The sequence below is a fragment of the Gallus gallus genome, chromosome 11 (assembly GCF_016699485.2).
Source record: "Gallus gallus isolate bGalGal1 chromosome 11, bGalGal1.mat.broiler.GRCg7b, whole genome shotgun sequence".
NCBI classification, from domain to species: Eukaryota; Metazoa; Chordata; class Aves; order Galliformes; family Phasianidae; genus Gallus; species Gallus gallus.
The window spans coordinates 4741248-4767613 of record NC_052542.1 but is presented as its reverse complement, the minus strand read 5'-3'; the positions used below and the strand labels follow the sequence as shown (position 1 = coordinate 4767613).

The 26366-nt window shown below is 39.1% G+C and overlaps 1 protein-coding gene across 1 annotated transcript in view; it reads right to left on the bottom strand.

The window, feature by feature from the left end:
• Nucleotides 1-22737, bottom strand: part of TOX3 (TOX high mobility group box family member 3) — a 245318-nt gene extending 222581 nt beyond the window's left edge. The window contains exons 1-3 of the mRNA XM_046899430.1: nt 22634-22737; nt 5120-5180; nt 3064-3135 (exon numbers count right to left, since the gene is read on the bottom strand). The gene's annotated coding sequence lies outside the window, so the exon portion shown is untranslated. The remainder of the gene's footprint in view (nt 1-3063; nt 3136-5119; nt 5181-22633) is intronic.
• Between the last annotated feature and the right edge of the window lie 3629 nt (nt 22738-26366).

The following is a 26366-nucleotide window of genomic DNA, read 5'->3' as shown; positions in this document are numbered from 1 at the left end:
ATAACTTTAAATCTGCTGTGAAATACAAGAAATCTATTAACATGGCAATTTCCCTAAACCAAACACTCCTCAGGAGAACAAAACATTTCAAAGACACTGCTCATATGCGTATTTCAGATAAAATTCACTGCTACAGACAATCTGCCTGTTATGCACTTACTTTGTCTCTCATTCACTAAGACAAACGAGACTTCTTTTGTCTGAGACAGCTGTGAATAGCAGTACATCACCAGAGAAGAATTTTCTCTTCCAAAGCAAGCCATACCAACTGAATCACAGTACTCAAGATGAAACTTGTCAATAACTATTTTGTTTTACAACAGCCTGATGCTGTGATGTTCTGAGCACTTTCAACTTAAAATGAAGATCAATGCCAAAGTGTTCAACTGAAGGTTTAAATGTGGGCTGGTCCAATTGCTTACAGTGGTTGTTTTATTGACTTGGTGGACAAACAACCAGATTCAAGCACTTTTACCATACAGACACAAAAACAATTAAAAGTCTGAAGATGCTGCCTTATGACCAACAGCTATCTGTACTATACAGAGCAATTCAATAAGATTATATCATGTTTCCACAAGAGTTTAAAGTACTGTGTGTTCACTAACATCTCACTTGAAATAGCCGCAGTGCATTTTTTGCCTTGAAGTGTAAAAGCATTACATTAACACAGCCTAAAGCAGGGACAAATAAAATTATATTTTAGAAATATTTTAGATCTTCAGGATTTAAACATTTTCCAGTTCAGATTTACGGGACATCAGAAAGTTATGACTAGTATCACAGACCATGAGAGGTGAAGGAAGTTGTATATATTGGTATGAAATGATATCAAAACCTACCCCAATTTTCAAGTACAGACTTTGCATCCATCAGTTCTCTTACTAGCATCTAAAATCAATTTAGAGTTGTATGAACATTTTTAAAATACCAAGTCACACAAATCTTATTAAATATCTGAATATTCTAGGAAACTTTTGCTTACTGTTTCTAATTCAAGTTGAAGTTTTCTTTGTTTGGTTTTGGTGGGTTTGTTGTTTTTTTTAATGGTAACAACAACAAACAAATATTTGTTCATGGTGCTTAATTAAACAAATGTAACCCACAATAACAGCCTAGCTTAATAGTGCTATGACCACCTAACAAGCAATGTGACCAAGACTGTCCAGATTCAAGAGTTATGTACATGATAACCTGATAACAAAAAAAGGGATTTTCTTTAACAAAAGAAAAAACACCAAGTCAACAGAAACAGTGATGGCACAATAACAGATTTTATATAGCTCAGGTTCCTATATTATCATCAGGGCTCCTATGTGGTTGGGTAACAAGCGCATTCCTTGAGAAGTAATAGTCCAATTAGATGTTATTGGATAGGAAGGAGCAATTTCACATTCCTTATGTTCAAATACATTGCAAATCCAACACCTAACAGCAAAATCAATACAACAAACCTTGTTTAGGATCCTTGTCATATCCTAGTGTCAAATATAACAGCAGACAGCTGATCGGTTTCTTTGTTGCTGTAGATACAGATACTGCTACACAATCAGAGGATAGAAGTTGCTACCTATTTTGTCAGTTTATTCCTTGACAGCTGGCAAAATTTACCAGCTCTTTTCAATCAGGGTGTAAATAGTGTATTCAGGTTATATTTTAGAATAAACATGCACATATATGCAAATGTGTGCACATGTTCCAAAAAACACTGGATTAGTTTGATTTCTTTACATCATATAGTGGCACAAACAGCAATTTTGTTGAATTATAGCATTCAGATGATAACTATCACATTTTTCCACTGGAGTTTGCATGAAGTCAAAAAGTAACAATACCGGATTTGCTACATTATACTTCATACATATTCTTTACATTTCTTGAGCTATATCAGGGCTCATACAGTTTCCACACATATACTCTTAAAGAGAGCAAAAAAATAAACAGCACTTTAAACAGAAAAAATCCTCCAGTGAGTTAACAACTAACAGAGCTAACTAAACACCTTCAGTTTGTTGTCACTTTTTTAAGCTAAATTGTGTTCTGATCTATTCAGCTTTAAAAAAACAAGAGAATGTTGAGGCCTGATCTTGTCAGAAACCTTAATGGAGCTACTTGCTTAAAAGTGCTGTTAGCAGACAATAAACAAAGAACTTCAAGTTTGGAATATCTACTTCCCAATTACTAATCAGATCTTCTGCATAGGAAAGTCATACATCTGTAATATCAAAACCATTGAGAAGGAAGAAAATGGAACAGAACATTTTTTTTTAGCATTTTGTTTTAGCTCAGAGGACCATAATCAACTACTTCTTGCTGGCTTTGTAGAAGGGGAAAAACAGAATACATTTATAAATAAGTATAGAGAAAATGAAGATTAAAAGAATAAAGATGCTTCCTTCCACCCTCCAGTGTAGCTCCATAACTCTGTTTCTTCCATAATGCAAAGTAGCAACTACTCAGTTACTTGAGAGCTCAGCATAATGATGAGGATGGTCAGAACATATTTTCATGTAAAATGAGAGCTGACAGAATACAACAGAGAAAATGGGCAAAAGGAGGAAGAGAACAAACATCGGCTGTATATAGGAGATATATCAAATAGATAAACAACTTTTTGTCTTAAGATTAAGAAAAGTCCACATTGACTATCCACAACACTATAATGTGATGGAAAGTACAGCAGAGATAGAGTAGCACAGTCATCAGCTGCAGCAAATGATAACAAGCCCAAATGCAGCAGCCATGAACACAAAAATGAAGGGAAAAAAGCTGCTTACCCTTGGAAGGCCTCAGGTAGGCAGGGATCTCCAGTGAGATCCCCTCACCTCCACTGCCAACCCTTAAGTGAGGTCTGGGAAGGAGTGGATCCTGGCTACACCCCTTCCAGTCACTCAGGTACACTGCATGCAACTGAGCTCCCTTGGGTTAGCTCTGCCTTCCCACCAGGTGCTCCATCACTTGTTCAAGCAATGAGGTATCATTTCCACTACACTACCACAACTTAAAGTGATCATCACTTGAAGGATCTGTCCAAACTAGTCTTTCAAACTAGTCAGCTCTCACCTGTTGAGTATACATCTTGTCTTTCTTCTCTCCCCTGAAGTCTTCTTAGTTCAGTACTTATTGTCAGTCCACCTGAAACATCACAACAACACAAAGCTCAAGTACTGACAAAAAAATTTAAGATGTGCTTACTTATATCTTATTCCCTTTTACAAAGTTAAACAGGTCCCAGAGATCTGTTACCTTACATTTGTACAGCTAAACACAAGTCAAGTATCTGCATTAGCTAAGACTTTTGTCATCACTTTTTCCATACTTGCAATCTAACTCTATATCCTTTTTTTATTTTAATGTTGGACTAAAAAAAAAAAAGAAATTGCAGCCTGTGGCACTCTGAAGAAAGAGTGGGATGAGAGAAAATCGAATAGAGATGTTGCTCCTGGAAGTCTTTGTCTTCTTCCTATCTTAAAGTATCAATATATGCTATATAAGTACATACACATTTATATGTATAAATTCTATACATAAGATACTTAAAAATGGAACTTGTATGCGCTTGGGGTCTTGAGTTTCTTTAAAGTAAGCCCTACACTTTCAGCTGGTGATTCACAGAATTTAGACTTCAATTCATCTCTGCCATCAGTTTCACACTTCTCAAAGTCTGACTGAGAATAGGCAAATTATTTCCTACCATGTTTTCCACTATCTTAACTATCAATCACGAGATTTTTTGCTATCACTTAAAAATGCACTAACATTTTAACCAATTTGTCTAGACTAGGAAAAACTTGGAGTTGCAATGGGCAAAAGGTTGGCTGCAATGTTCACTAGGGTCTGATTCTGCAGTACCTTTTACACCTGATCTGATTCTGAAACACTTCACATACACATCATTTAATGCAAAGCTAAGAAGAACGTGCAAAGGAGTTTTCTCCAGAATTTGTTTAAAAAAACATCGGTTAGAAATAAGGAAGTAGGTATTCCATAACATAGATACTCTTCTCTGCTTAGCTTTCATAACGCCTCTTCATAAAATTACTCAACACATCCATATCATGGTACAGTACACAAAATAGCAAGATGACCCCAACACATATCACAACAAAAACTACCTGCCAGCATACCTGAAAAAGTACTTTGAGGGAAGATTCTGACCCAAAATCAGCAAGAACCAAAAGGATCAGAATAGAATAGGACAGGAGGAAGTGAGGTATTTATTAGCCCTTCAAGTATTCCAAAAGCTATATGTTCACAGCTTTAATCTATATACAACTAATTAGATCAAAGGTGTTTCTGACAATGCTGTTGAAAGAGGCACCAGGTGGCTGACTAGCTCACAGCTTGTTGTAGAAGGCACAAATAAACACTGAACTAGATGCATGTTGCACTGATCCTTTCACTGATGCAGTGACCTGTTAGTACAGCTGCCTGCACTACCTACTCAGGGTAGCTGCTCAGCATTTCATGTTGCTCAGCATTTGAATATGGGTAAATACTTCTACTCCCCCTCTCACCAAGAATAACTTAAAATACTTCTGGAGAGAGAAAAGGGAGATAGTACTGCAGTTTCTGCAGAATTAGGCTACAGAATTAGGCTCATGTTCAAAAGTTTCTTTGTTTATACTGGTAATATATATACACATCAGAAATACCCAAAACAGAAAACTTTGTTTTGCCTAATTGCCAGGCATCTAGTGTGCCAAAGGGTCATGGCGGTAACATACTGCTACATGCCATCAAAAGTTTCTCCTCACTATTTACTTCATTCTGTGAGTGACAGTTGTGAAACTATTGGAACACCACTATCTATGAATTACAAGTAGACATTCAGCAGCATAGCAAAAAATGACAACCCCCTTTTCTAAAATATAAAAAGGCTAACCATGAATTCTGGAATCAAGGCAAATGCAAAGATCACATTCACTGCTGCCTCATTTACAATATTTAGCATAGAGTAATAATAACTGTCTTCCCTTCCTCCCTTTTTTGTCAAATTCCACAGTTACACAACTATATACTCAAATGTTCAGAATCAAATGAAGATACTAGCAGTTAATACTAATGCTTTCTAAGATGACAATAAACATGTCACATTATTAACTAGAAGACTAATTACCTTGTGCAGAATATCCTACTCAGCTTTCTTTCACAGTTGTGGACTAATTTGTAATATTTACCTGTAAATTAAAGGTATTGAGCTATTATGAGACTGTCAGCCAACCTGACCATATGACATTATGGCATATTAGCATCAAAAAACAAAACTGCAAGAAACAGGCATATACATTCTATGCAAGAATCAGTCAGCTACAGGACACTTCAGTGTAAAAAGTTCAAGTATGAAAACCAGATCAAATGTAGTACACAGTGATAATGAAGCCTTGCTTTCAATGAAGCGGATAACCAATCTTTTTCAGAAGATTTAGTTCTCCCTGATGAATACTTAGAGCTAGAGAGTATGGGTAACTTAAGATCAATAACTGGATTTGCTATAGCATTTTAAAATAAAGAAACTAGGAAAAGTTATCTGTAGTAATAGAATACTTAAGCAGATGTCTGCAGATGATCTGTCTAAAGGACTCTTACTCCATCCAATCCATAGGAGTAGGCTTCTAACAACTGTTTGGTCCTCCTTCAACAGTTAGTGTCTTATGGCTCACTAGGTTAGATAAATGGATAATTGAAAATCAAGGGGAAAAGCTTGCTAATGATTAAAGCAGACACTGAACCAGCTTTCAATGCATTTGTCTTCCATACTGTTCAATTCTACCTGATTTACATCCGCAGTTGCATGTTTGTGGCTTATCATATATCAAAGAGCAATTTGCCTTTCCCATTTCTACATTTTTCATACATGAGAAACGTAACTAACGCCAGTATACACTGCTTGACAGATTCCAGGTATCTGCTCCAATAATGAACAGTAAAACCAATGTTTCAGCAGTAGATTGCATTTCACAAAGATGAGAGCACTCTGGAGAAGCAAACAGGTAGTCATACTGACAGGCAGTCCTATAAATTGTGAAGTCTCAAGTGCATCATCCATAAAACCATGCTGCCCTTAAGACAGTAAGGTGCTGATATGATGACAAGTCTCTTGCAAATTCTTTTTTTTTTGTAACTGAAAGTGCAGATGAGTTTCTTCTAGACAAAATTGAAAACCATGAGGTTTAAGTGTGTCATCTGGACGCTTCTTTCTCTGGGAAGAAGGTATGAACCTGGGGGACAACGTAACAATGGTATCATTACAGGCTTTCCAAATCAATCACATGGAAGTGCTGAACTAGAGAAAAGGTTTAGGAAGTTGATATTGACCCATCGTCACATTAGGTTCCCTTCTGATTATATGTTATGACTACCACCACAGAAATGCTTACAGATAAAATAATTCTAATTGCATCTGCGGCAGGGAAGGTGTTCTTTAGAAATTCTGTTGCTGTAAGAGCAACATAGGTTCATCATCCAAACATTAAATCAGAGGAGAAACATGAGGGAAGAAAAAGATTTCTAAGTATTAGCTTTAATTTACAGTTTAATTTACAAGTTTTGACATTCAAGGTTTACAATGGTTCTTAGATTTTGTAAGGGAATAAAGATACTCGGTGCCTCAGAATAGATTCTTGTCCCAAAACAGAAGAAACTCAAAGTGACCCCAACCCTACATACAATGTGTCTAGTATCCCAGACACTATAACATATAAAAGAAAACTCATGATCAAGAACTGACCACCATGTATTTCAACCTCAACTGTGCAGTTGTTCTTGTGCAGTTAATTCAATTTTCAAGCTTTACACTATCTGCTCTTTACCTGGTTTTTTTGGGTGCAGAAAGGGGATCTTACCATTCTTCAAACCAATTTAAAGCAATTACATTCTGATTCATGTCCAAATCCAGAAGATAACTGTGTTATAGGGAAATGCAAAAGCTTTAATTGAACAAGATATCTGCAATCAGCTGATTTTGTCTTTTTATACCCTAGAAGTTTTCAATGGGTAACTGAAACAAGCTCATCGTGGCCTTCAGTAAAGAATTAAACAGAAAATTTTCTCCTACAGAGGTAGGAAAGATTATCGTTCCCACTCTCCTTTACCCTTTTCAAAAGTCTATAACTATTCCAGAATATCACTAACAAGGCACGTTGAAGGAGATAACCATCCTGTTCAAGACAAGTGTCAGATCTGAGTCTGCTCAGGGTTTAGGTAGTGCACTTTCTGTACACAAACCTATTATTCCAACCTTTAAAAAAGCATTTGTGCACTTCTGTACCAGAAGGCCTAAGTGTGGAGGCTTCCCAGCTCAGGCAGTAACATCCCTCGTACTGAAACTTCAACATGACCAAAAGGGATGCTCACTTAAGCAAGTGCTCATTTCAAGTTTCAGAAGCACTGAGATGTTTAAATCCATGGTAGCATTACTCATTTTTTTCCTCAGCTGCCCTCATTTAGCATACTGGAAGCCTGCTTTTCCTGGTCTATTAAGACTTCAATAAAATCATTCATTTACAGTTAACCGCAACAGTATTCACATTTGGACCTGAATATTAATTGACTGATAATGAGATGATAAAGCTGCCTCTCTGCAGGTGTACCAATCAATTTCGATGAAACTGAAGTATTTTTCCTCACTGCATCTGAAATTAAAAAGTGATTTATGTTTTCTAATAAAGTGGTTTTCATTGATCTCCTTCTCAAAAAAGTATCTTTTCATTTGCACCCTTTCTAAATTATAAGTTTCCATTTTCACAAAAATGATTTTCCAATATTTTTTACTCCCATTATGATTTGCTATAGCACACCTTGATAGAATTTAAAAACCTTCATACAAATTCCTAACTTGTAATAAACTTGAAATCTTCCAGTCAGAATTAATCTGCTTTAAAGAGTGTCAGAATCATTTAAGCATTTCTTAGACTTATCCATTTGCACAAACTGTTTATTGTTACTATTAGTGCCATTCCAAAGCTAATAAATGAAAGACTTTTCCCAGCCATCACTAACAAACTCCAGCTTGCAACAATTCAAAGTACCATAATCCACTGCAATCTTCTAACAGATGTTTGAATTAACAGAACAATTAGATTTCACTTCAAAATTATTGTCTTTCAAGTGATAATAATTAAGGAACAATTAAAATAATGCTGTATTCTGAACATGTGTTCAAATACCAGTGTCAGCACAGGGACAAGAAAAATTGGGTGCAGACTGTTTGCTTTGGTATCAACAGGCTACAAAAGAAAATACATGAAAGTACAGGGTAAAATATATATGTGTGTGTTTTGCAGTACACCTGGAGAAACTGAGAACAGAAGCTTGGCCTCGATAACTATTAGCTCTGGAGCACAGACACTCACCAAGCTGCAACCCAGAGCATGCACAAAAAGCAGAAATACTAGATTAAAAAAGGATGAATGTTTAATGTCTTAGTACTTCGAATATAATGTGAATTATAAATGAAGTGGCCTGAAACAAGCAGTTGAGTTTTCTTAGCTAACTGAGAAGTGGAAACAGGATAATCATCTAATAACCATGCAAACAGCTACTACTGATACTGGAATTGACCATGAACACCACTACCATCTCAAATATTTTCAGAGCAGTAAAAAAGTATTTAAAGAATCACCCAGTAATCCCTACACTTTATACACCAGAAGCAGCCTAGATAAACCATGGATTTGGAAGTTACTGCCATCCCAAAAGCAATTTTCCATCAAAACACATAGTTCATAAGACATGACCAGCTTGAGCAAAGGGGTTACAGGCAAACAATGCTCAGATCTAACATTTATTTTATCAGAGATTTAAGCCTATCAGACTGGATCTGACATTAGCAGTACAGACAGCAGTCATCCATCCCAGAGCAAGCCAAAGTGAAAAACATAAGCCAAGAGATGTCAGTGGTCTCAAATATATACATGGAGTCTGACAGAGGGTCATCACAAGCTGCAGATGGTTTAAATAAAGTGAACCAGGGGTTGGAAGCAGACTCTAGGACAGAGCAAGCACAGTCAGGAATCAGCAACAGAGAGCTACAGGTGTAAAAACGATTCCAGCACACAGGAACCAAGACTGTAAAGCAAAGTCTTAGAGAAGACCAGAAGAACAGCTAAGACACAGCACTCCAAGTCTATCATAGGCTTCTCTTGTAGGACCTGTTCAGAATAATGTTTTACCATTACAGAAGGTTCTAAGAATTTAACAAAGTAATTACTGCAAACACTTGCTGTTTATCTGTGACTTAAACATAATAAATTCAAGAAGAAATTGTTTTGATAGAAGCTACAGACACTTGAAGGCTCAATAAACCAAGTATAAAGAAAGTTTATTATGACTGTCTCCAAGTAGAATTTTTCCTTATAGAAGACAGTTTAACATTCTGAGATCACCTCTACTTACTGCACAGATAAGACTATGTCTTTCTGTCACAAATTCTGCTCACAAGGAACTGTGACTTTGCAAGTTTGCTAGAGCTGCATGCATAAACTCATGAATAAAAATCAGTAGTTTTGCTCTGGTGTAAGTATTTCATTCATTCCTTAACATTAACATCTGGAAATATCATTTAACACTGCTTTGCAAAGTAATTTTCTTACTCCACTGTAAGAGTGGAGTGCATTTAAATTAAAATCGATTTTAAATCTACATTTTCAATAGAAGCTCTAAAGTTGCTAAGGATCATCACCTACACAGGAGTAAGACAGCAAGTCTAAACTCATCATTTTTAACCATCCTTTAGAAGTATTTTGTTCTCACATTTGGAGATGAGTGCATTCGCTAAAAAAAAAGTATAACATTTCCAGCATTATTCTGAATTGCTATCATATACTTAAGCAAAGTATAGGCAAGTTTTCCAGTTATTTTCTGACAAGCCTCCAAGCAGGATCCTCCACCACGTCACTGGCCCCACCTTTTACCGCTGAGCTCCTATTTTTAAGAGGTAATTTGCACCCATTTGGAGAAATTTGTAACACAAAAGCAGTTCTAGAATTTTACTCAAGTGTTCAACAGGGTGGAGGTTGATAGAAAGTAGTTTGCCTCTAAATAGAGCCTCCATAGCTTAGTGTTACGAACAGCCCATTGTGACCAACAAGTACCGGCTGCAAAAAATAAAATAAAATAAATGCGTTGATATATTTAAATCTATAGCCTTTCCAATTACAAGACTCAGAAAGCTAAGCAAGACCAGCTTCTTGCATTCTTCCCTACTTGTCATCAGCAAAAAACTTGTGAACTCACACTCTTGCAGTCCCGGCCTCACAATTCCTTCTACAACATTGCCCTCCAGTGGTATTTACGGTCAGCTCCTTTCCGAAAGTAGCTCACAGTTGCCCTACTTCAGAAACTGGAAAACTCTGGAGAAAATTTCATGTCCTCAGAAGTAATTTGGTATACATTAGAAGTTCTACAGCTGCAAAAGAAGCTGAAGGAGATGCAGGTGAGGTATCACTTCATTGAACTCAACCTGCTGAGCATTTCATTTAACCATAAACAGCACTGTTGACACATGGGAAGGTCTGTCAATTCCAAACAATAAAATGCCCTTACTAGAGCTTCACCTCCTTCGGACTTATCTACCCAACACTGAGATCAGATTAATAGGATACCCAAATAACTTTAAAAGCTACTTAATTTATGAGAAACAGTGTTCTAAAATATATCATTCAGTTATTACGTATAGCAAAGAACAAAAATGTTCAGTGCTACTACAGAACAGCCATGCAGTTCTGTAAATCCATCAGTTACATACAGTTACAAACCTTGCTTATGTGTATGAGCTTTTATCCCCAAAGATACACAACATACAAGAGTTTCCATGGGCATAAAATTCAAGTTTCATCTTCTCAGAATGGATATAGAGAAGCAGCCTTCATGCTGCCTATTTGATGAGTAAGCTTTCAGAAATGCCAGACTTTTACTAAGTACTGTAGTAAGTAGTAAGATTGTGTGCACATCTACTGCAAATAATGAGAACTAAAGAAACCAAATAAGCTACAACATTTATTTACTTGGGTTAGGCCTTCAAGCACAGAATTGTTGCACATTTTTGCATCAATATGAATCAAAGTGGATCATAATCAGGAATTTAAACTGCCAGGTCATTATGATGTGAGGCATTGGAATTGTAGTAAATACAAATGTGAAACTGATCAACTAACTTTCATATTTTTGAGACTATACCCCTGATGTGTAGTTCAATCTGTACATACTGAAGTAGATTTGTGTCTACTGGACAAGACTTTCAGATTCTTCAATATAATTGCTACTTACAGTTGTCATTACAAGAGAAATTGTGACAGACATAATAGATACACACACTTTTTTTTTTAAGTTAATTAATTCCTTAGATTCAGGGTTTCTCTGATTTTGATGAGGTTACTTCAGAGTCAGTTCAGGTTTCCAGGAGGCAACACTGATGGCTGGCTTCTTGTGCAACACAGCTATTTTTCTTAGTATTCACACAGGAAATTAATCAATTTAGATGGCAATCGCACACCAGCAGCTGTAAATGCAGATTAGGCTGAGATCCTATACAAAACTTGCCTTCATCTCCACAGTCTGTCAGTAACACAAAGATCAATCCCATCAAGAGCAGAATACCAATAATTAAGTTGCTTACTTTGTAGTTGCAGTCTGTATTTGAAGTACATCAATATCCAATTTCAACTTGCTCTGTCACAAGCATTGTCCATTATAGCCGAATTCTGGGCAGCTTCAGCAGTCATTTCTGTGCAGAAGTCTTCATTCTTATTTTCATCCTCAGGCTGTCCTCCAGGTTTTTGGATAGATTCCACAACTGTCGTGTTTTTACTGGTATTGCAGCCCATTTTGGTCTCAATCAGTCTAAGAAGGTTTTGTGGATTTTTTTTTTTTTTTTTTGCAGAAGTCTATAGAAGGCTCATTGCATTGCAGGACGTAAGAACAAGGAAAGGAACTAAATAGCTTTCCCTATTGTATTGTTAAGGGTATGTTTGGTATCTGTGACAACACACTAATCATGCTAATCAAGCATTGGCCAGTGAAGAGCTATAGTTGACTGCAACCAGCAAAAGGCAAGTTTTCTGACTATGAAACTGTTCTTTATTACTATTTTTTTCCTGAGTAATTCACAATTGCTTTGCCCAAGGTCTGTTTGATTTTAACTTTTAAACATCCTACAGTTCACTTACTAGGAAATATAGCCTTTCTACACGAAAGATCTGTGTTGTCACAGCAGCCTACCTGAATATTCTTTTAATCCTTTCTTGTATTGTAATTTATATTAGTGTTATTTTTTATTTATGTATAGTTTAATATTAGTATTTTAATATTAGCAGGTTTTTTTTTTAACAGTAATATCTCCATAGTTCTGCACCTGTTGGTTGAATAGCACTCAGAGCCTGAAATGTCAAGTACCTGGAAAGGGACCAGAGCTGCAAGATTAGCACTGTGGGACCAAGTAGGCCCTACAGCCATAAGATTAACTCCTGGATGTTAAACAGCATGTTTTTCCTTCATTCACTTCAGAACTTTAATAAAAATACCTTAAGGTGAGCTATCTTTGTGTGAAAGACATTCACACTGGGTAACAAAGTCACAAGAACATCAAGCATATTCCATGAAAATAGAGGGAAACTCAGTTCTTTTGAAGCAGACTACTGAATTTGAACCACAATATTTAAGATTATATCAATAAAACATTCTCACCCCAGATTAGGGAGAATCGCAGATTTGTGCAGCTGAAGCAATTCCAAGCAGCACCACACAGCTCACCTCCATGACTCAAAGTGTTTTCAGGTTACTACCTCCACCCAGTAATCACCAGAGACACTAATTACTGCTTTCAGGCTGATGTTGTTTGCTTTGTTTTAGAAACTGCTGTTAAGCAAGCAGGGTTTTTGTTTACATCATGTACAACCCTCTATTTTATTCAAGTAGTATTAGAAACATCCACTTAATTCCACAAGCATTGATAAGCCATGTCACAGAGTAGGAGAAAGTTCATTAAAAGAATACCTGTGGAACATTACACATAACTGATTTAGAACTTCAGAACATGCACCAACTCAGTTCTATGCTTCCACATTCGTCCACATTTGTATATTTATTCCTTTTAATTCAGATGTGTTAAGAGGCAGAATTGTCTCCCATGTAAAGACTCGAAAGGATCAGGCAAAAAGCTCAGCAGTCCTTAAGTCTACCTATGTAAGCATTAGCAACTCCAGTGTTTACTGCTCATTTTCAGAACACTGTCTGAAATTCCCCACTAGATGGCAGCTGAACCCTACATTGATTGCGCAGTTTTCTACAGCCTTTGGAACCCACAAAGAGCTACATAGGAAAACTACAATCTTTTAGAAAAAAACATTCTGAGATGGTACTGTCTTACATATGGACGGACTTACATTTCACCTACATTTTGAACCAAGAAGTGAAAGCCAATAGCATAACCACCTTTGGCACCAGCAAGTCTCCTTAGGTGAAATCAGGCTTCATCAAAACAGTAGATGCTGGTTACAAACACACCTTGTATATTCCTGCCAGAGATATCATAACTATTCATGTTTCTGAAAATGAGGGAATGAGTATCACAGGAGGTAAGGAAAAGTCTGTCCAGGGGGAACTGGGAATGAAGACTCAACAATATTCAAAGAGTTGAAGATGTTCTAGTTTCTCAAATCCTTCCTCTCTGAAGTTAGCAGCAAGAATGAATGGACCCCTAAAGCTCCATTCAGTAGGAGAGCATTACATTTTCTACTTCACACATTAAATCAACCCTGTTGCACCGTACAGGGGTAGAAGTTTTGGTCCAGGCCTAAGACCTCATTCTGGTTACAAAAAGTCACGGTAAAACAGAACATTGCACTGTAGCCTTAATGATGTGAATGCATACACCTTCCAGTGATCTTTCAGAACCTGTATTCCACACCTGGTAAGAACCTTTCCTTTTCAGACTTTACATTTAGTAGCAATACACCAACCTTTCTGGTCCATTCTTGGGACCAGTGCATTTTAACAGTTTTATCAGTGACAGAGATAGTGAATTCAGAATTTCTTCATAGTCCATCACTAAGTACACAACTGAGTAGCTTAGCAGTATCCTCCAAAGAAGCAAGGAGCTTGCTGACATGAAAACAGTGTCCTCAATCAAGTATTTAGTGTCGTGCCTACCTCAAATATTGAGTTGTTTCAACAATTGCAGTGATGGAACAGAAGAACTGTAGTTGTTCACAAATGAATTCTCTTTTGTACAAGGCAAGTCTCTGCACCACCTCAAACTGTTAAACTGGTAGACTTCTTGCTCATTAGTTTACAAGTTTTTACTGATGTGAACTCTAAAAATATAGATCCACTGGAAAACAATCTTGTATTAAAATACTGTATGTACTGTATAGGAAAAGTTATGAATTTTATATACAGTTTCATACTACAACTACAGTCTGAAGTAAGATAATAGGCCTATAACCATTCTGGGACAGATGTCCTGTAAGTTCTTGAAAGAAAGCCAGCAAACTTCAAACAGAGCTTGAATCCCTGCACAGACATGTTCCGAATCCTCCCCCAGCAGACTGCGCACATCGCTTCCTCAGCACACCTGAGAAATGTTTGCATAATATAAAATACAACTACACATTGCTCCAGTGATAGTATTTACTCAGCACTAGACACTGACTACAAGGCCCATTGTGTTCAGAATTGTATTCTGTCATGCATTTAACTAGTACTATGACTCCCCTCCTATTGACTCATCAACAGCAAGATCCACCCGGTCAGTCCTTTCAAGAAAGAATGAAATAGTTATTCTGCATGTAGACAATCAAGATATTTCACTTTTGTGGTTAATAAAAGATTAATTCCTTCCCCACAACAGTGTTCATTTCCTTTGAATATAGAAAAGGAAATGCTAAAACTATCAGTAGCACAACACCAATATATACCATCACCTCTCCATTTCTTTATAGATATTTCTTACTTTGCCATGAAATTTGTCTTTCCATTCAATTTTTAAGATTGAAATAGCTATATAAGAGAGACTATATCCTAATTAGTTTAAATGAGTAGATATCCAGGATTAGATTAGCAGTAAGATGCCAAAGGAAAGCCTACCTGCTATTAACCTAAAGAGATGTTAAGTAGCTCAAGAGGAAATCAATCCATACATACACATTCATTTGCATCTCAGTTCTAGTTTGCTGTTTTTGTTGCTGTCAAATATGCCCATGTTTCTGTACTCTAAGCAGAAAGAACCAAGGCAATCTGTTCTCTTTTGTGTGTTCAGCTGGCTAAGAAAAAGTCCGTCGAACTATGAGGGCTGCACCAAAAGTAATGTCTCCTGTTTTAAGTTGGTGGTATGGGAGTAGAGGCTGAACATTCCCACCAATATTCCATTACTTTTTGTTGCTGTGTGACAGATGGCAGCAGAGGGGCACTCTGACATGGAAGTGTGTATGAAGCAAAGGTGCGCCATTGATTTCCTCCATGTGGAAACAAATGCATCCATTGATATTCACTGATGCGTACTGAAGAGTGGATGTGAGCACAGTGAGTTGGTGGGTGGTGCATTTCAGCTGCAGTGACAGTGATGTGAAAGACAAGCCATATTCCAGACAGACATGCACAGCTACCACACCATGAAGTGTCTTCATCAGCTCAACCACACAAATTGGCTAATTGTGGAGACTATGGTGAAAAATAGTGTTTTATAACTGAGAATTTCCTCTGTGAAATAGTGTTGTGTTTTTTATAGCTGTTTTAGTTTTCAGGGAAATAAATAGGAGACATTACTTTCAGAGCAACCTAAATGATGTTTTGGAGTACCTGAGAATTTTACACGACTTTAAGATATGTTAAGAGCTTTTAGAATTTCCAGTGTTAGCTATGCCATGTGCTTTTATTGTATACTTTATGAACATCAGCAAGAGATTTATCTCATTATATTGAGAAATGTCAACTTCTTGCTATTTGTTATGTGAAGGAAAGAAACAGCAAGCCACAGGACATGACAGAGCTAAGGACCAAGAGTCCAAGCTTTCTCCTTTTCACCATAGTACAATATTACCTCTGCATAAACTATTAGTGCAAGTTTCTACATTAAATTATCTCATATCTTGCTTTCTGTTTCATCACAGGTCTTGTTACCTAGCCAGAACTGCAAAAGTACTGCCTCAGTACCTGCAATAAAATGTCAAATGCACAAATAAAGTCAAGTCAGTGCCTAGAAACAGGCATAAGAACAAGTACTTCAGAAGTTCTTGCACTGAAACATAAAACATGCCAATTACAAAATGAGTTTGTCTGTATCCCAGTGAAAGAGAGAGAGATACCTTCATCCTTTAGGTACCGACATGATTCTCCACCCCAAATTACCAAGTTACAGCATACTAATGTGACACCTACATTTGCACACTCACTGCGACACACTGATATCCTTAACTCCTTAACACAGAGAATGATACTTAACTTAGTGGTTTACAACCATTTCCCCTGGAAAACAGTTTTACAACTGTTAAAAAAGGACATAGCCTGTCACCCAGTGTGTGGTATCTGGTTTTGATGCCAGTTACATTGGCATCGTTTAAAACAAATTAGTTTCACACCACACTATGGCATCACTGCAACTCAGGCTTAACTGGCTAAAATCAACAATTGTCATATCACTAACCATAGTATGAAGTTCTCAGTGTTTTAGAAGTCTCCCTTTTTGATATTTACATCAGAATACTGAATAAAATGCAAATTTATATTCTTCAGTTGAAACCTATTCTCAAGATTCTAAATTTATTTTATTCATCTTAGTTGTCAGGAGGTTTCCTTACTGTACTGAGACTCCAAACCATTTCTTCTTCACTTCCTCCGTAACTTTTTCCTCATTAAATACATGGCTGTCTTCCTTAGCTCTTACTCTTGCTCCACTTTTCATTTTGCACCACAATCCTATGGTGCATATGCTTTTCAAAAGGGAATAATAACGTATAGAGAAGAAGAGTTTTTCCCCAGCAGATTTTTATGACTCCGCAAGTTCTTCACATAATTTGGCTTCAAACATGCCTTGCCTACTCCCTGATACATGCTTTTCCATAACACAGAGTTCATGAGTTTCTGTATTAATCAGTGGGAAGAAATTTTAGACTGAAAGTCATTATGGGAAATGGTAAAACCAGCTTGTTATAACAAATCTCTTCAGCAGGCAGTCCCTAAAAACCCAGCCATTTCTGGGCTGCCAGTCTAACAACTCCACTGAGAAAAATCATTCTAGACTAAAAGTATAAAGTTCAAAATCCAACAAATGCACGAGCTACAGGGAACCACTACCAAAAAAAACAACCCTCTGCTTTAGAGTTGAGATGCTATTTAAGAAGCCATGTATTGTACAGTATCAGTATCAGACCCCATACCATCATTTTGTTTTAGAAGACAGGATTAAATACACTCAAAAAAAAAAATAGTTTGCAGAATTAGGAACAAGTCGCCCACAACAGCTAATTATTCTTCAGGAGTCAGACCTCGAGGCAAGAGAATGCTATCAAGTGTAAAGACAAACACGTTCCTCCAGCTGTTTGTCATACTTATTGGACATAATAAACTGGATGTGCTGGAGGCTATAATTAATCTTTACTAAGTGAACACTCCTTTTATGATGACTTGTCTACTGAGCTGCCTAATAACACTTAAGCTTTGATAAGTAACTAAACTAGTTCATTACAGTCAGTCTTCCTTTTTTTTTTTAAATGAGATCACATTTTATTATGTCATTCACTTTACTCAGCCATCACCAGCTACAAAACCCTGAACAAAAAGCAAACACATTCCAGTTCAAAGTCCTATACTCAATTTTCTTCATTACTTCAAATAAGTTAAAAAAAGTTTGTACAAAAAAAAAGTAGGCAATCTTGAGTGGTACAAGCTTGCTTTAAAAATGAAAGGGGATAAACAGTGGCAATATTATTTGTCTTGTGTTGTTAGACTTCATCACTGATAATAGCTTGCAAAAGTAGAGTTCCAGTGCCCTCTTGTGAGCAGACTAGTCTCACTTTTAGATAAGCTCTAGCAGTGACCTTGGGAGGTGACAGTGTTGCAGCACTGATGCTACAAACACAGCCTTTCCTTAAGTAGAAGCATGACACTTGTTAAGAAGTTGCATATATGTACGCATGAATGTATATAAACACTTAACATACACACAGCCTCACTGTAACCAATAATGATGCTCTTACAGAGTGAAACATTTAAAATTATTGAACTTCTAAATATGAGAAACCAGTATCAACTTCTTGGAGCCATTATTCCTTAACACAATCTTGTATTAAGTGCTACTGGGAGGAGGGAATAAATGTTTAAATTGTAGGGAAAAACTGTGCTACATTAGATAACCAATGAGGTACTAGAGGAAACAACAACTACTGAAGAAAGGAAGTTTGTTTTTCTTTAAGAAGAAAGTTTAATCCTAATTCCTTGATAGCTATGGAGAACACATTAGAAAATGGGTAATATAAGCCTGTGACAGCAATAGTCAATATAGAACAGTCAAATAGAACAGATACTTAAGACCTCATCTTTAGTAAACTACAGTTAGTTACCTAGAAGTGAACCCTTTGTCATCACAAGATCAAACTGTCATTACACACTTCATGAAATACAAGATAGGTATAAATATCTGAAAATTCATTTACATTCTATGGCACCAATAGCAAACCAGACAAGTGACGGAGGGATCAGAAACTTTCTAGGCAGAACACATTGAAACTAACTTTCTGGAAAGCAAGCCTGTCCTTTGGCCAATCAAAATCTTGCTAGAAGATGCAGACTACTTTTCCTTTGCATAGACCTGGCCTATTGTATGCAGTAATAGCCAACAACGCAGTAAAGACAATTGCTACTATGCTAGCCTATACATCTCAATAGCTTCCACAGGTAGTATTTTAAAAGGCTTTTAAGTTCGGTTTTTACCATATTTTTGCACATTACGATTGGTAAAGAAGGTTCACAGAAATGAAGCTTAACTTGATAAATGAAAGCACAAATTCTTTGAAGTTCATTTGATCACATTAACTTATCACTTCAAAGCTGATGTCAAATATTTGACTTCAGCCCAGAGAGTCAAGGTCCAAAGGAGCTTCATTTGTTTAGGCACAGATCCAAAGAATTATTTCAACTGAATTTAGGTACATGGGTCCAAATTACTGCATAATCCCAACTAAACAAAACCTCTGCAAGTGACACCACATTTCCACCCTCAGCTCCCTCTTGCAGGGTGCAGCAGACAGGGAGAGCTGCTGCTATCTGCTACTGCTCTTACAGTAGTCTGGGTTCGCTAGGGATTCCCTAAATCACTTAGACCATACAGCTACTGAATCCCACACAGTGGGAATGATGTGGGTACTGAAGCCCACATCAGTTCTAAAAGTCAGACAGCCTATTACTTGTTCCATACTGAAAACTGTAGGACAGGCTCAGCAAACACAAAGCCACCACTGATGTGTAGTATCCAAACCAGTACGATTTCTGGTCTAGACTAGATGACCCAAATTGATTTCTGCAGTGCATATATTTCAAGTGCTCAACTACATGACTTACTCATTTCCACAATAGTAGCAGTTAACTCATGATATCTTGAGAACTTGAAAGACAATATTTGCACATGAAACATACACAGTACTAGATTTGTTTCAGAGGTCTTGAACTGAAGATCTTGCTTCTACATGTACCAAGATAAGTTGACTGTGAAGATTCAGTGCATACACATGACAAAAATTGTTAAAGACCAGGATTACAAAGATAACATTATCACTCACAGTTTCAAGATTACTGAAGTCACCTCAGTGGGACTGAGTTTGTCAGAAGTTTGAGTGGGACTTAAAGCCAAGGCTGGCAAGTTGAAGATCACATAGGAGATTTCTGAAGACATTCTAGAGGGTCTAATGATAGAAAGCAAGCTTCAGGAAAGCAAGTACCTGGTACTCCTCCAGTCTGCCAAGTCCCTGAATGGCAGCCCTATCATTGAGCATACTGCAGCTCCTTCTCTGACTCAGTGTCTTCCACTAACAGTGTTTAACAGAACTAGTCCCAGCACACATCCCTATTATCAATGTTTGTGTAGAGCATTAGGCACTGCTCCTGATCACACAGACTGACTTTCTGTCGGTTTGCATTGTGGGATTTAGTGTTTTTTTTTTAAACTTACCTAGCTATCTGCCCACACAGAGCATAAAGTCCTTGGACATACAGATAATGCCAGAGATGGTATAAAAAGCCTTGCTAAAATTAAGATAAATGGCATATTCTACCCTCCTGTCATCCACAAAGGTAGAGATTGAACACGAAAAATAGTGCATATGCTACAACATCGGAGATGTTATCAGGAACAAAAAAAAAGAAAGAAAATACACCTTTAACTTCATAGGCAGCTAAAACCACAGCTTTAAAGCAGCGTTGCTGCTGTAATAGCTATACCGCTATCTACAGGAACACCACAAGAGGGCAGCAGAAGATTTCTACATTCCGTTTAGTCTCGTACGGCCGCTCGGAGCTCCCTCCCGTTCGCACCGCTCCGCCACGCAGCGCAGCACCGCGTCACAGCGGGCAGATGAGCATCTCTCACAAAACACAAAGCACATCCGCACTCTCCAGACACTTCCGATGGCAGAACATACCTGAGGCACGCTGCACTACAACACAGCGCTATACAATGCAATTCAAACCATTTCCAGTCTTAATTTAACTGGCTTCGTATTACAGGAAAAGAACATTAGGAATGAAGAGGAACAGAGTAGGTGTTAACAGTTTGTTGCCTGTCTCATTACAGTAGCTTTCAGATACACTCAAGAAATAAATAGCATTTTACACCAGGGAACTGCATTAAAACTTCACACTTTATTTCCTGCACTGCTCACAACTGATGAGAATCCCTCTTCTGTGCAAGATGTATTGGGCACAACTTCCAGAAGCAAGGAGCAAAAGAAAAGAAGCAAAGCATCAGTCTGAGCAGGAGACCCACTGTCATCTCCAAGTCAAAGTGACTCAGAAAAGCATTTTATTAAAACCAGAAAATCCCACAACAACCCCCACCTCTACATCAAACCCCCATAGGCTATTCCTCTTTTTCCTCCTCTATCATTGAAGACAGCCTATGCACAACAAATAGTAGCAATTAGTCTTACTGTGAGTAAATCTTAATAAAAAGTACAAGATTTGAAACAAAATACTGCACTTATGTGAAGCTCTACAATCAAGAAATATGTAATATATCCATTCTATTTCTACTAACAGAAAAAAAAAGCACAAGGGAGTTGAAAACAAAATCAGGAAAGATACGGTAAAATCAGCTTTAACTGCCACATTCATTCTCAACATCTAGTCTACTGAAATCATCCAACACACTTCTGTTTTCAGAAGATTCAAGTCACTTCCAGGCTTCCTCCAGCTTTCACCATTTCTTTACAACTTATTTCTACAACAATTACTACCTCCATTCTTTCACAAGAACCTTCCCCATGCCATTCAGCTCTCTTACAGGAATAGAAAATGAAACCTTCAGACCTGTGCTCTCCGTGCCCATCAGAACTTCCAGCTCTGCTCTTTAAGGGGTTCCTCCCTTCCTAACACAAACGTTTAGGAGCCCTGAGTCATCCTTCCTCAAGGCACAATCATTGCAGAAAATATTTTAAAACCCAATTCAAGATTCTCACATCAGTACAGAGATTCATAAGTTATTAGCAGCCTATCAAGAAACTTCTGCTCTCTCAAAATACAGTGCAGCAAACCTTTGACAAAAATAAGTAAACTTTGAAAAGCCCACTGTAACCAATGCCCTAAAGAAAGAGGGCTTTTTAGATTTCTTAATGAAAACAGTATTTAGTCTAAAACACTATTCCAGTAACTTTAGATTTTGAAGTGCTTCCCTTTCACATCGCATATCTCACAGCAGACTTCACTTAAGTACTATCATAGCTTTGTCAGCTATGTGCTTTTCTAGCTGTCACTGTGGCAAGCAGACAACCAAACTGCAGACATCAGAGTTTGGGGAAACAGTAATGGAAACAGTACTCTGATATCTTAACTGCAGGTTTACTCAATTTATGGTAGCCTCCCACTGCCAGCCAAACTACTAAGACATACTATTCATAGTAAACCATGTCAGCTGCTAAGAGATTTCCATGTTCCAAGTAGGTTGCTTGTAAATAAAAATTAGTAATCTGATTTCAATTTGCATTTATTTACCAGAATATTCCATTTATTCTTTTTAATTGAGACCTTCAGATACAACTGTTCCCCCCTCAACACACACTCTTTAAAGAATTAAAACTTCTCCTAAACTAAAAAAGTATTCATCACCATAACCTATTTTACAGCTGCATTTTCAAGGCCACAAGAGAAACCATCTGCTTCCATGTACTTTGCATCTACAGTGTTTCACATCTGCAGGTGTAGAACATAGCTGCTGCTTGCAGGAGTTCCTGTGCACATTTCAGATCAAATGTTTGTAAAAGCTGCCAACCAACAGCACAACAAAATAAAGACCTCCCTAATTTGAACAGTACATGAACCTAAAGCTATCACAACAATCAGAAAGACCAGTACAGTAGAACAGCAAACTAGAAGATACAACAACAAAAGTGCAAGCACAAAAGGAAATGCATTGCCAATGAAAAGTGCTCACCTAGCTCTAAAGATTGAACCACGCAGAGAAAACTCTACAAAGGAAGAATCTTAAACCAGAAAACCTTCCCCAGTTGCAGTCAGCCCTTAAATGAGGTCTAGGAGAGGTGCAGCCAGGCTCCACCCCTTCTGCTCACACCGCAGAACTGCCTTCACCTGTGCTCCCAGGGCTGACTGGGTCCTTTCCCCAGGTGCTCAATCAGTGGTTCAGGCTGTAATTCAACAGTTACTGTACAAAAGCTTTGACTGATGAAAACATACAAATGATACCTCCTAAGTTAGGTAAAGGTGGAAGATTACTGTGTCTCGCCTCTCATTTTCTTCAGTTGTCCTACATATAGCAGTTAGAATGCATGCATTTTTATGTTCTAGACTCCCATTGGTGCTAAAAAATTTGTTCTGCCTTGGGACTTACTGCTTGTGTGCCTTGTGGTCTATAGAGGAAGAAGGCCTGTACCCTACAAAACAAGGGCACTCTCATCCTGCTCTCGGTGCGGGATAAAATTATCCAAGAAAAAAAAAACCTACAGAGGAAATGGATTGGGGTGCTTGCCTGATTTCCTGTGCTTTGATTGCGCATGAAAGTTGCTGCAGGGGTATTGAGGTCAGGACTGGAATGAACTTCACATGCACCGAATCAGCTGCTAGGATTCTGTTGTTGCCACAGTGACTGATCCTTCTCAGTAGCCACTCTGTGTGACTTGGGAAAGCAAAGAGTGACTGCCTGTACAGTCTGCAGCTACTACAGCAACTCTATGTAGGTCTTTGTCATCAGTGTAGAAGCCTGATGGGAATCTGTGATGCAGGGGAAGGCTTGAAGTGCCATGCAAACTGGGCCTTTGTAGATGTGTTTTGGCTGCTTGGTGCACTGCCTTCACAACCTGCATCATGAACATGGAACACAACATTTTCAGGTTACTTCTGGAGCCATTAACAAATCAGTGAGGTGAGGGTAAGCTCCTATCATTTTACCTCTGAACAGATTTACAGCTGTATGGGAACTGTTGAGTCACAGCCTGAACCACTGGTTGAGCACCTGGGGAAAGGACCCGGTCAGCCCTGGGAGCACAGGTGAAGGCAATTCAGTTGTGTGACCAGAAGGGGTGGAGCCTGGCTGCACCTCTCTTAGACCTCATTTAAGGGCCGACTGCCACTGGGGATGTATCTCTTTCTGGAGATCTCTCCTTAGTGAGGTTTTTTCTGTAAACCTGGAATCTTCTAATATGGCTGAGTAAGCTTCTTTATTTTCTTTATAGTATTTCTCTATTGTACTAGTTCTTTTGTCATTGCATTTCTGTTGTAATGCCTTTCCTACTGTATTGATTTGACTAATTGCTGCAGCATTGTACTTATGTTGTGAAAAAAAAAAAATAGTGGTACTAAGAAAATCATTTTCTTGTAAAATGTACAATATGCTAAAGTTATGGTTGTTTGATACAGCAGTATCACTTCTGGATGGTGATATGAAGAGACAGAGTTTGTTTTAAAAGAAAACTAAGCGTTATGTAAAAGCTTTGCTATAGTAATCTTCAAACCCAAGTAGATACATCCTTAAGAAAATAAAGCCTATAACATCAGTCTGTATTTAATTCTTTCTTTGAGTCAACTAGGCTTTTTTCCTGAATTCTAAGGGCTTCATAGGATTCAATGTCCTTTCAGCAGCAGAACAGTTAGTCCCATGATCCTGTTTTCAGTTATTCATGAGCTTTATCATTCTAAACCTGTGCTTTCAACTTCTAGCATTACCAGTGAAATTATCTACAGCTGAAAGTCCTTCACACTACTACTACAAGTGCACTGATTTATTTATTAAGGAAGTACTACAACTGGCTGCTGATCATGCTAAAAGAATAAAGGTTGTCTGTCTTCTGTTTAAGTACTGGCCTCTTTCTCTGTGGAGGATAGATGAGTATGTGTTTACCCTTAGAAATTACTATAAAAAATGTATGTTTATTGGAGTTTCTCACTGTTTGGGGGGGTAGGGGAATTGCAGCAGAAAAATCTACAGGGCTAACTAAAAGAAAGCTTGGATAACAATTTTGGCATGACTTACAAAGAGTGCTAGTGAACAGTGCTGGGGGAAGATTAAGCTTTCCCCATGAAGAAAGGGGGGAGTGGGGAAAAGATGTTGTGTTAGAAAGCTAATCCACCCATTAAAATGCTTGCTGAAGTGCTTGTTTTCTGAACAAACATAAAATAGAACCCCATCTTACATTTCTATCTAGGCAAGCTTAGGGGAGCTGTTTTAAAAAACTCAAATCAGTTGATTTATAGCAACACAGTCATGTGTCTATGCATAGGGAATCCAGAGTTGGCATGGTGAGAAATGCTCAAACCACATCTTAAATGTGTAAGCAACAGGTTGCAGAGAACTGATGTGCATCCCTTGTCTTATAGCAGGCGGGTGATATTTCTCCTATCCCTGTGTATATACCGTGCACAGTCCCAACAGGCTCAGCACTGAGGTGTGGGTAAAAGCAAATTCTTTTGCGTTCCCCTAAGACTCAGTTGAGTTCTTTGCCCAAGGCATCCTTTTTGCTGAGGCCTTCTCAGTGAGAGCTGTCTCTGTGCCACCACAGACAGCAGCAAGCAGCCCTCAGTGCTTCCTTCGAAGTGACCAGGGAGGTCTCCTTCCAGCTCTCTGGTGCAGAAACAGGTCCTGCAGCAGGAACCTGTAGCTCCACTGTGAGAGGTTATCTCAGTCTGTGTGAAGTGTTTTGTCAGCTGCTGCTTCTGCAGTTTGATCTCTCCATCAATATTTGGTGTGTGGGGAGCTGTGTTTTATGTGAAACAAACACGTGAAGGCAAAGGGAAGGATTACAGTGTAGCTATGAAACTCGACGTGCTCTGGGCCTTCAACCCACTTCCAAAGTGGTTTTATGTGGTGTAGTGCTGTGCCCGCCTCTGTTTACCTCCAGCACCTCTGTGCGCTCCCAGCTCTGCTCGGTACAAGAACGCCGCTGCTACCAGCGAGGCGCATCACCGACACTTCGCCACACCGCCTCTCCCAGGGAAGCGTCTGGTCCGTGTCAGACGCTGCCCAACCCCGGGGTGCTGTGTAACGACCCAAGCGCGCCGGTTCGGGCTCCCGCCGTGATGCGATGTGAGGCAGCTCCCGGCGGCGGCGCTGTGTTGCGGCGCGAGACCGCCCGCGCGCCGCGCTGCTGCCGAGGGGCCGCGCCGCCCCCGCGCTGCCCGGGAATCCCCCGCCGCCCGCGGTGGCGCTGCGGGCGGGCGCCTCTTCACTCAGCGCCGGGGTGGCCGCTCACCGCGGAGCGCGCCCCGCAGCGCGAGCCCGGCCTCCGCCGGCGCCTCCAGAGTAAACGCTCCCGGGATTGGCTTTTGCTGTAGAAGGGGGCCATATTGGATGGGCTCGCCCCGCCGCCCGCGCACCATTTTATCGGCTCAGCTGCCGCCCGCCCCGTGCCGCCCCCCTCCCACGGGGGCTGCGGGGCGAGGTGAAGGTGTCCCGGGGAGGAAATCCGCCCGTCGCTCCCCGCCCGCCCCCGGCGCACGCCCCGTCCCCGCTGGCGTGCTCTCTCCTCTTCCTCCCCCCGCCCTCGGCCCCTCGCCGCCGCCGCCGCCGCTCACGCCCCTCTCTCTCGCCCCCTCCTCCCCTCCCCTTCCTCCTCCCCTCCTGCGGCGCCGTGTCAGCGCGCGGCGGCCCCCGCGCCGGGCGGCCAATCAGCGCGGGGGTGAGAAATATGCAAATGCGCCCCCCGGCCCGTCCCCGC